The sequence below is a fragment of the Cupressus sempervirens genome, chromosome 8 (genome assembly GCF_028749045.1).
Source record: "Cupressus sempervirens isolate cs-2001-9-10 chromosome 8, ASM2874904v1, whole genome shotgun sequence".
Lineage (NCBI taxonomy): Eukaryota > Viridiplantae > Streptophyta > Pinopsida > Cupressales > Cupressaceae > Cupressus > Cupressus sempervirens.
Genome location: NC_143125.1, coordinates 257,159,799 through 257,171,819, shown reverse-complemented (window position 1 = coordinate 257,171,819; position 12,021 = coordinate 257,159,799). Strand labels below are relative to the sequence as shown.

Below are 12,021 nucleotides of genomic sequence, written 5' to 3'. Positions count from 1 at the left end.
AAAAAAAAAAGTAATGTTCTTTTTAGCAACATTTAGCAACAAATGGGAATAGAACAATACAATTTATGATACATTTTGTGACTACTCAATGTAAGATGAAAAATGGCATAAAGGTAATATTCTTTTAGTACTCAACCAATTTCTATATCTTCATCTACCACTTTGACAATTTTAATGTAATTTATACATTTTACATTTTGTGTTGCCAAGCTCAGTTAAGAAAATTAATTTTTTAAATGAAATTCGCAACAAGAATTAAAACTATGACTTTTGCCCAATATTACTTTTTTATTATAAGAAAAAAAAAGTTTCTAGGGGATCTAAAACTTGAATACAAAAGTTATAGAAAGAACATAAAAAAGAGACCCAAAATAAAATTGATAAAGCCAAGAAAATCTATAAAACCAAAAATCAGCTAAAACCCCCAGTTAATAACTATGAACCAAAACCACCAAAAACTAGCAAAGACTACTTTCAAAAAATTATAGATGAGAACTATTAACCAACAACCACTAGAAACATTAGTCTAGCTCTTTAACGAATGTAGCCATATCCTCCTTGAGCTTAGACATTTCATGCATGGAAGCTTTGATGCCAAGGAGGTCAAGAGAAGTATCTTACATCCACAACAATATTCTTCATTCTAGCATGAGTATAGTTACTAGGGCCAGAACCTTGCCCATCTACATTACTCACATCTATATCTAGGATCACTAGGGAGCCAAAACCATTTCCATCTTTGCTAACATTTTGTTGAATCTAACTATAGAGGCACCCAAGATTTCATGACTTTTATGGAAGAGGTTCTTCATAGTACTTTCCATTTTCTCGATTGTATGTACAATTCACCTTCCTCTCAAAACCATCTACATTATTATTCACCCCCATTTCTTTACCAGGATGTTATCAAATATGGTTGACAAAGATTTATAGTTTAGGTGTAAGGACTAGATTAGTCTAATGAGAAGTCTATTTCTCTAGGTAGAAAGAGTACATGAGAATAGTCATCATCATTTGTAGCACACCTACCACCAACTCCATCTTATCTTGTAGATCTTCAACCAATAGCCTGACATTACAGTCCTCCAAGTCCACAATCCTAAGAAGAGTGATGTTCCTAAATTTTTCTTTCTCCCTCATCTCTTCTAGAATTGGGCTTATCCTCACCTTGCGTAATCTTGTTTTTTTCCCATTTCCACCTCATTTTCTAGTGATATCAACACATCATGATCCATAAAGAACTCATAGTCTACAAGGATTGAAACCTTATTACCTTTCACCCTACCACTACAAGTATATGTATTCTAAGCTTTATTCTCATTACTAGCCAATGAAGAAACTTTCTCACCAACATCACCTAGAGGTTCTTGAGGAAAGGTTCCTAGGGCTTGGTAGAGTTTTGTTGAATACTTGTTGCACAAATATCATTGAATTGCGAGTCTTATTATATTAATAATACATTCAAGTACATCCATACAAAATAGAAATACTCTAAAATCTTCAGTAGTGCCTCTGTAATTGGCTCCCAATATCACATCCTTATGGAATTATCTCCAACATTATTTTATAGTTATTTCTTTGTGCACTTTGACAATATTTTTTGTGATTCATTGGTCTAGTGCTAGATGCTTCCTTGTTTCCTTATGTGATTGGTTGAGCTCTCCATATGTTTGTATCATACTATCATGGTGGAAGCACAAGAGGTTCCTACCTTTCAAATAATATGATTTATTCGATTGCTTCAACAAGTTGTTTGTATCATTGTGCATGTATATAAGAACCCTAGTGGTATCGTTGGTTTTCATCTTCATTTAGTATTTGTTTTTTCTACTTTTTGTACTTTCAAATTAAAAGTAAACAAATTTCCCAAGCTCCTCTCACACAAGAAAATTGCATATCTCCAATACAAAAGAAAAATTATAGTTTTATAGAAATCTCTTCAACTATTAATTGTCACTTTTCTTGTAGCAAACAAGATCAATTTTGAGAAAACATTCACAAGGAAAAATATTGTTTATCAACAAGACAATAATTATTATCTAATACCCTAAATTTCATATGCTCCAATTTCACATCAAGCATGAACAAGTTACTAAATCTTCAATGTAATTCATTCAAACATAAGAAATCCATTATTAGCCCAATATAATACATGTGTACGTTAGTAATTCCTTTAGGCAGTTGAGTCATATGCTCAAAATGCATACGCTCGGATGATATACGCCGATTAAAAAGAGAAAACAAGAAAAAAATCTCGTAAAAACGAAATATCTCAAGTCATGGAGAAGTCACGATTGTACACGGCAGAGCAAATCAGCAGAGAGGAATATTTGGAAAAGTACTAGTAGATTGACCACAGCATAACAAATCAACGAAGAGCGACATTGAAGTCGTGAAAGCATTGGCTTGCTTATGTGTGAACACAGGTAAGAACATGGAAAACTGTTTGCGCGCTAAAAATGCGTATCTCACTGTTCTATTTTTTATTCATTGCCGTGCTTTACTCGATATCGCGTACTCGAAGTCGAACACGAGACTTCTTACTTCTAATGAATGTTTAGCACTCTATAAAAGCGATTACGCAGTGGAAGGTTTTAATAAAAAAGAATGGAGAGTAGGCAAATGACCACTACAATTATAGCAATCCAAATGCTGTGGTTAAGTTTGGCTTTAGTATTCGCATTAACTACGCATGCCTCTGCAATACACATACGCAACACTTCTTATTCTCCCCATGTCTCTTCTTTGCATAGCCCTACAATGGACGGAATGTTTTCTGTTGTGAAGAAGCGTGTGGACGAAGATGTTTCTGAGAGGAGAGACTTGGAAGCCGTACTCTCTTTCAAGGGTGGCATTAAAGCCGACCCCATACACTCTCTTCTCAACTGGACTTCTGCCAATTCAAAAAACTTGTGCTCCTGGAACGGTGTCATTTGCAGAAAGGGTACCAAGAGAGTCGTGGCCTTCATTCTCCCTCAATTGGAATTGGCAGGGACCCTCTCTCCCTTCATCGGGAATCTATCTTTATTACGTCTTATGAATCTCTCCAGCAATTCTTTCATGAGAGTTTGCAGAAAGCTTGTATTTCCAACAGCAAATAGAAAAGTTTCGACTATATTTTAGGAGAGAATTTGCAGCAGGTAGCCGAGTTGTTTTTTGGAGAGGTTTTTCATCCACGTGGCTTACCATGAACCATTGTGAGCGACAAGGATACTAAATTTCTTAGGCAGGAGTTATTCAGATTGGCAAGTACAGAGTTGACATCCGGCATGAGTTACCATCCACAAACAGATGGGCAGACTGAGATAGTAAATAAATGTGTGGAGGGTTATCTTTGGAACTATGTAGCAGGGCAATAGAAACCCTAGGTTAAATGGTTGTATTTAGGGGTGTCCTACTACAACTCCTCCTATCACATGTCAATTTGGATGACACCATTTCGAATCATCTATGGCAGTGAGCCACTATCATTTGTAGACCTAGCTCTATAGGATAGCAGAGCGCCACTAGCTAGAGATTGGATATAAGACCAATATGACATCCTTAGATCTCTTTGAAAAAACGTCCTACAAGTTTAGAATCAACAAAAGATGCACATTGATTGCCACCGGATAGAGTGAAGTTTTGAGTTAGATGACATGGTTTATCTTCACATCCAACCTTACAAGCAGAGTTTCTTCAAGAAGAGTGGATCCAAAAAGCTTTAGCCTTGATTTTATGGTCCCTATCTTATTACTAGGAGGGTTGGTGAGGTTGCTTATGAGCTAGAAATGTTAGGTTATAGTAGGATCCATAATGTTTTTCATGTGTCTTGCCTCAAGAAGGCGATTGGTTAGAATATAGTGCCTTCTATTGGATTTCCCCCACTTGGTGTCGAAGGGAAACTAGTTTTGGTTCCAACCGAGGTGATTGAGATCAGAGAGAGAAAGCTACGTAACATATCCATTAGGGAGTATTTAGTTCACTGGAAGGCTTTTCCTTATGAGGATGCCACTTGGGAGGGTGAATCAACCCTATAGCATCCAACACTGAGATTGCTTGAGGGAAAGTAATCCTAAGAAGCGAGGACTGTAATGTCCCCTTCTCCGTGCTAGGCCTTTCTAGCATCTTGTTGGCCTATCTTTCCATTTGGATAGGCTAACACCATGTTAATCTAGAGGATGCAAGCTAGTCAAAGGATTTTTTTGGTTTTGTTCAAGGAAATAATGAAGTTGAGGAGTTTTTCTATATTTAAGTAATTTTATTGTATAAAGTGGATTTATAAAATTACTATATGACTTAAAGTCATTTTATAGAAAAAGTAACTTAAGTAACTAAAAGACGAAAATGGGTTTATCCCACATTGTCTAGTTGTTCGTGGTCACCTTCATATCGAGGTTATAAAAGAAATGAGCTTTCTTGGGATTGTTACCATAAAATATAATATTGTTCAAAATAACAAAGGTTTCTTAAATGTGATTGGTTTCTTTGAGGATGAAACTCCTTAAGGCAGTGTGAGGAGTTGGACGTAGCCCCAACTACTCATTGGAGACATCATTCAATTTTGATGTGGAGTTTGATTGGTGACACTTTGTTTCTATTGGATTTTCTCCCAAAAGTTAGGTTGTCTCAGGAATATACATTCATGAGATTTTTGATATTAGTTGGAGTTCGAAGGATAAGTCTGCAGTATGTGGGGAAGACATCACAACCATCCACAAATGTTTGGAAGGTTATTTGGTCAGCGTGTCATTAGACTAGCATGCCATTAGTAAGTACAAAATCCAAGGTGTTGGGTAGCCTTTTTCCTCACACGACTAGGGAGAAGCATGTGTTTTTGATTTGTGGGTGGATTATGAGGTGTCGCAGGTGACATACCAGGAGCTAGGCATGCTAAGTTTTGGCAACAATTATAGGTACGGTGGTGGAGTCAGCAACAAGCCCTTAATATTCCATTTCCACTGAAGAGTAAGAAAGTAGTGATTGCATAGAAAATCAACCTTCTATGACAACTCCAAGTCCAACATTATTTAATTTGTATTTCATTTGCATGAATTAATATGTTTGTAGTTTAGGATTAAATATAAGTGTATGACATTGCCGACTTGTTGTTATCACAAGCAACCTAATAGATGAATCAAGAACATGGTTTAAAGCATTTTTTAGCGTGCTATGAGTTTTATTCTTCCATGCATTCACATTTTTTATAGTTTGTTTAGTCATATTATTGCTCTCTGGGTTTGAATTCTTACAAAGGGGAGGACAACAATAAGGCACAAGGGGAAGAGCACACTCAACAGAATCATGCCATGGTGGAAAGAAAGAACAAAATGCAGGGAAACCTCGAGGCTTGAAAAATTGGAAAGGTCCATTGCTGATTTGATCAAAAGGAACAATGACCTGGAGGATAAATTTGATAGGGTAGCCAATTTCTTGATTCGTGTCATGCACTCGGCAACCACTACACTCTACCTCATGCAGAAGAATGGTGCAATAGATGATAAAGAGGTGGAGACTAATCATTCACTTTACAGTTTCCTCGTTGATGACTAGCTTTGCTTGCTACTGGAGAATCCAAGGAGCCAGTGATTGGTCCTCCTGCTAGTGTGCTTTTAGTTTCATTTTGTTTATGTTTGTTAGTTACTCTCTAAACCTTCAAGCACCTTTAGGTTTTTTATGCTGGACTAGTATTACAACCAATTTGTATTCAATGGATGTGTAATGTTAATACTTTTGATGTTTTTGATAGTATTTACCTTACTATTATGCTTATGGGAGGGTTCTTGAAATTTAGAAACGGGGTTGGGTAATTTTCTGGTGATGATTGCCAACTGATCTTTGGACAATTGTTTACTTTGTTCTGGGTCAGCCCCCATTTCGACTGCTTCTTAATTTCAAAAACATAGTAAAACCTATTGCAAAATCTAGTTTTGCCCAATTTAGAAACATTTTTAATCCAACAAATGGGAGGTTTGATATCTCTAGCCCTGATCTAATTATAGATGATAATATTATTAAGCTAGAAAGTTTATAAGCCTAAGGCCAAATATTGAGATCATTAGAAATCTTGTCAAAAATTTATAGAAAAACAAATAGTCAAGTGTTCTCTTGTCTTTTAAAAGACTAGTGCTCTTTTGGTTTTCCCTATAAGAAGGATATTATGGTTGTCAAGGGTAGGGTTCCCTAGGTTATAGGCATTTGATATTTGGTTCTCAATAATTTAACCCTTACCTAGACCTTTAGACTAAATTTTCTAAAATCTGCTAATCTAGGCTAGACTTCATGCTCTTCCCTTTTAATACTATAATCTGGGTGTATAACACGACATAGCAAATCAGCGGAGAGGAATATTGAAAAGTGGTCGTAGAGACAAAATATCATAGGTCATGGAAAAGTACCAGTAGATTGACCACAGCATAACAAATCAACAGATAGCAACATTCAAGTCTTGAAAGTATTGGCTCGCCTAATGTGCGATCACCGCACTAATAAGTTGGAAAAGTGTTTGCGTGCTAAATGCATATCTCACTGTTCTATTTTTTATTCATTGCCGTGCTTTACTCGATATCGCGTTCTCGAAGTCGAACACGAGACTTCTTACTTCTAATGAATGTTTAGCACTCTATAAAAGCGATTACTCAGTGGAAGGTTTTAATAAAAAAGAATGGAGAGTAGGCAAATGACCACTACAATCATAGCAATCCAAATGTTGTGGTTAAGCTTGGCTTTAGTATTCGCATTAACGACGCATGCCTCTACAATACACATACGCAACACTTCTTATTCTCCCCATGTCTCTTCTTTGCATAGCCCTGCAATGGACAGAATGTTTTCTGTTGTGAAGAAGTGTGGATGAAGATGTTTCTGAGAAGAGAGACTTGGAAGCCCTACTCTCTTTCAAGGGTGGCATTAAAGCCGACCCCATGCAATCTCTTCTCAACTGGACTTCTGCCAATTCAGAAAACTTGTGCTCCTGGAACTGTGTCATTTGCAAAAAGGGTACCAAGAGAGTTGTGGCCATCATTCTCCCTCAATTGGAATTGGCAGGGACCCTCTCTCCCTTCATCGAGAATCTATCTTTATTACGTCTTATGAAGCTCTCCAGCAATTCTCTCATGGGAACGATTCCACCTCTTCTCGGCAACCTCAAGGCGTTGAGGGTTCTTGACCTCAAATCAAATTGGCTGACAGGATCCATCCCCACATCTCTTGCTAATTGCACACATCTTCAGTATATAAGACTCTCGATTAACAACTTGACAGGGAGGGTACCTGCACAATTCGGTTCTCTGCATAGTTTACAGCATCTGCGCTTGTCCGACAATAATCTTAGTGGAAACATTCCAGTCTCTCTGAGCAACTGCACCTCTCTTCTTCATTTGCCACTTGGCATTAACAATCTCAGAGGTAATTATTCTCATTCTGCAATGTTTAGATTCAATTGTCTGTTAGTTTTTCATCAATATTTTCAATCACACTATATAATCTATCATCAAAATGAAATAGCTGGAAATATAGATAAACAATTAATGAGTTTAAGGGACTTTCTAATGAATGGTTCTTAAAGCACAACACTTGGTGAAGGTTTTGTAAATAAGGTTGCAAGCAGAGTGGGTTTAATCATGGAGAGAACTCCATAGTTTAGAGTGCTCCAGCTGGAATAGTAATGGGATAGGTGACCTCCCATAAAGTCTCAGTGCTTCACCTATGTGAGCATCACCAAGATTCTATGATTGCTTAAGTGTTCTATTTATTCTCATGAGAAATGGACTCGTGTGAATCTATTGGAAACCCAAATTGGGCTCATAGATCTCAGGCCCATTTCATTAATTTATAATCAATTTGTAAGTGGATAGAGAAATCTGAAAACTTGAAGAAAACTAGAAAGTGTTGGAGATTAGAAAAATAATCTAGAAAGTCTAGGGTCAGTGGTCGAAGTAGTTGGAATGTACTTGGTATAATTAATTTGTTTTCCAACAGAATCACTGCTCATGTGATAATAAAAAACTGCACAATTAAATTCTAGCAATAATATCATAATTTGATAGAAAATATCTTAAGAACGATTCTGATCCTTCCTGCATTCCATTGTCTATTATAATTTTCCTCTCATAATTTGACAGGAAGGATTCCACCCGAGATCGGGACGCTCGACAAATTGCAGTACATTTCCGTGAACGATAACAACCTGAAGACCCAAATCCATGCGACCCTAGGTAATTGTTCCTCCCTGGAAGTACTGTTTATTGGGGGTGCTGACCAGCTGTATTGTAATATACCGGCTGAACTAGAAAATTTGTAACAACTTCAGCAATTATCACTGTATGGCCCAGGAAACATCACAGTCTCTATCCCTCCACAAATAGGAAACTGTACTAGTCTTGAGTGGCTTGATGTGGGATTCCACCATATAAACGGAACACTGCCTGCCACTCTTGCCATTCTTCCTCTCTCTACCCTTTCTTTGATACATAACGGTTTTGATGGGACGATTCCAGATTTCATTTTCAATTTCACTCAGCTTACTTACTTAAATCTTGCTAGAAACCGTTATACGGGTACCATTTCTGATCGCATTGGAAATTTGAGAGAGCTAATTTTTCTGAATCTGGGTTCAAACAGGTTAAAAGGCATCATACCCCAAGTAATAACTAGCCTGACCAAGCTCAAGAAACTGTCCTTGGACACTAACCAATTGACAGGATTTGTTCCCAAGGATATAGGAAACCTCCGTAGCTTGAACACCTTAAATTTGTATTCAAACAGCCTGACGGGCATAATCCCCGTGTCCGTGGGTGAGCTCGAGTCTCTTTAACAATTTCATTGGTCATGTACCCCACAGTATTGGTGAACTCAATAGTCTTACCCAGCTGCTGATCACGGGCAACAACATTTCCGGAGGCATTCCGGAAACTATCAGTGGAGGTGTTAGATTTTTCAAATAACATCTTGGGTGGAAAGATTCCCAAGGACATCACCAAATGCACCGTGCTCAGCCGCCTAATTTTGTCCCAAAACAAGTTGGATGGAAAGATTCCGTCCTCTATGGGCAGCTGCAGCTCATTGACAGAGCTGATATTATCCAACAATTCCCTCTCCGGTGGAATTCCTCCAACACTCAGCAACTGCAAATCTTTGAGGAAGATAAAGCTGTCCAACAATTCCTTCAATGGAAGTTTTTATATCAGCTATCCCTCTTCTCTGGAAGTACTGTCAGCAAACACCAATAATTTCTCCGGGACTCTGCTGGCATCCTTGGCCAACTGTAAGAAGCTTCAGCTTTTGGATTTCAGAAGGAACAATTTGAGAGGTGCACTTCCTTCGTACCTCGCAGATTTTCAGGACACGAGAGTTTTGAGCCTCGGGTATAATCAGCTTCGTGGTGCTTTTCCACCGTGGATTGTAAACCTTACTAGTTTGCAGGTCCTGGATTTATGAAACAATAAGTTCGATGGCCAAATACCTGCTAATCTTGACAATCTTCAGGGGTTTGCTATGCGCGGAGATCCGCAAGTGTCTGGAAACAGCCTGTATGAAGATATCCACGTAGTCATAAAAAAACACGAGTACAGGCTGGAGTACGTAATGGCGGCGAACACCATACTTGACTTATCAGGTAACGATCTCAACAGGCAGATACCGCAAAGCATAGGGAAATTGAGAAGCATGAAATTGCTGAATCTGTCTGGGAACCATTTTGAAAGGTGAAATACCAGCTTCTCTCGGGAAGATATGGACCCTGGAGCAGTTGGACTTGTCTATGAATAAGCTCACCAGAGATATTCCTGAGAGTCTTTCTGTATTGTACCTACTGGCATACATAGATCTGTCTTCCAACATGCTCTGCAGACGAATACCCAGAGGACCACAGTTCGATACATTCAATGCAACGTCATTCCAGAATAATCTTCCATGCTTGTGCGGGGCCCCTTTGCAGAGTTGCAACCGAGAGAACAAAACTTCTCTGGTCCCATCTGCGACCAATTTCGAATCGTTGTGGAGTGTAATTGATGAAAATGTGTCCATGGTTGCTCTGGCGTTGGGCTTCGGGATAGACTTCGTTGGAACAATGTCGGTGATGATATGGGGGGAGATCATGTGGCCTTGAATAATCGGGTCCTTCAAACTCGTTGCTGGTTCCCAGACACGTAGCTAGAGTTGGAACTACACCCCTCGTTTCACTTTTCACTTATCCACATCCGCATCTACGACCACGGGTTAGTTCTAACGTCTATTCTTCAGTTTTCAAGCTGTTTTGGTTTCGTTAATTCCATGTGGTTTTGTTACTTCTAGAGTTGGAACTACACCCCTCGTTTCACTTTTCACTTATCCACATCCGCATCTGTGCTTACGGGTTAGCTCTAACATCTATTCTTCAGTTTTCTAGCTGTCTTTCTGTACAACTTGAGTTGGCCTAGTGGTGGAGAACTTGTACTCTTGAAAGAGAGGTCACAAGTTCAAATCCCACTGGGAGGTAGGGTATGTACGCCTCATTTGTAGCGCCAAGCGCCTCTCGAAAAAGAGTATGGGGTAGTCCCATATCACTGTCACCATATGTAAACCCAAAAACTATGGCATAGTGTCGTGGACTATAAAACCCACTCACTCACTCTCACTCTTTATATGCATGATAGAATAAGTAGAGAAAGTACCCTACATAATGGTTGGAACTTGGGACATCCATTGTCAAGGCAATACGTCCCCCATTCTGATTGGTCCTTCTTTTGTTGGGGCATATCATAAATAGATATGTTTTATGACCAATTATAAGGTCTGTCGTTCTTCTATTTTGTAATATCATAAATCAATGAGGGTTTTCCTTTCTATATATATATATATATATATATATATATATATATATATATATATATTAGATTTTAACTTTTGTCAAATAATTTAAATAATTAGATAGTATATTATTCTCTTTTTCCCTAACTAAATACTCTACATATAATATGATGATGAATAGTTGTAAAAGGAGGATATTTTCTCATTTTTATAACATATTAATTATTATATTTATAAAATTATAAATAATTGCAAGTTCATAATTAACTTTTATAGTATTAATGTTATAGAAAATAATTCTTTTATTTTAAATTATTTTAATGACATTCTATTTTAAATATTCTAAGATTTGTGGAAAAGCAAATTTCTATGAGATTAAGTTATTAGTCTTAGTAGACCCATATTCATAGATAGAGATGTCTTCATTGTATATGTTCTTATTTAAGAAAATGGTTTGGAAGATGACAAACTTCTAACTAGCCAAAAATATAATGGACAAATAGGTCTGACAAAGAATCATAGAGAAATCCACTACAAAGAATCAAATCAAGTTGTAAATCCAAAGGAAGGCTCAACAAAGCAAAATGAATCTACCAAATAGGTTTTCCAGATTAAATTAGCAAATATAGAAAGATGGAATGAGAGATACATTAACTAAAGTAAATAAAAACAAAAGTGAAAGAAAATGTTTTTGGTTGAGACAAGGCTACCAAGAACCAAAGACATCCTACAACAATAGTGCACATTGGGACTTCAAAATTCTAAAATTTCTAGCTCCCCACTTAATTTGTACAAAGAAATACCAATTTTATGCATCAATAGCAAGAAAAAGAAACCCTTGCACATTGACCCTACTTGTAGGGCCCATTTGTTTGTCGACATAGGAATAGAAAATTTGAATAGTAATGAGAATGGAAAAAAGCAATCACATTCTTGTTTGGTTAACCTGGTATTTGATTGGGAATATGTTACTCCCTTGTTTGGTTGTACAAAAATGAAATAGGAATAAGGTGAAGTTTTGTATTTTTAAAAATATTTCCCTTAAATTTTTTTGTTTTAATTTATTATTTTTTGGCTAATTTATTCAGTAATGGTAAAAAGGTTAATTTATTTTCATTTTTATTTTACTCATTGAATTTAATTAGAAATATAATTTATTTCATTTTTTAAAACAAATAGATATAATAAAAAAATATTTTAAAAAATTAAAAAATTAAAAAATTAATTTTTTAAAAAAAAATTAACCAATTTTAT

General features: G+C 36.8%; 1 pseudogene; it reads left to right on the top strand.

Moving 5' to 3' along the window:
* The first annotated feature begins 2,622 nt into the window (after positions 1–2,622).
* LOC149542443 (uncharacterized) lies at positions 2,623–10,201 on the top strand (annotated as a pseudogene).
* Positions 10,202–12,021: the final 1,820 nt, after the last annotated feature.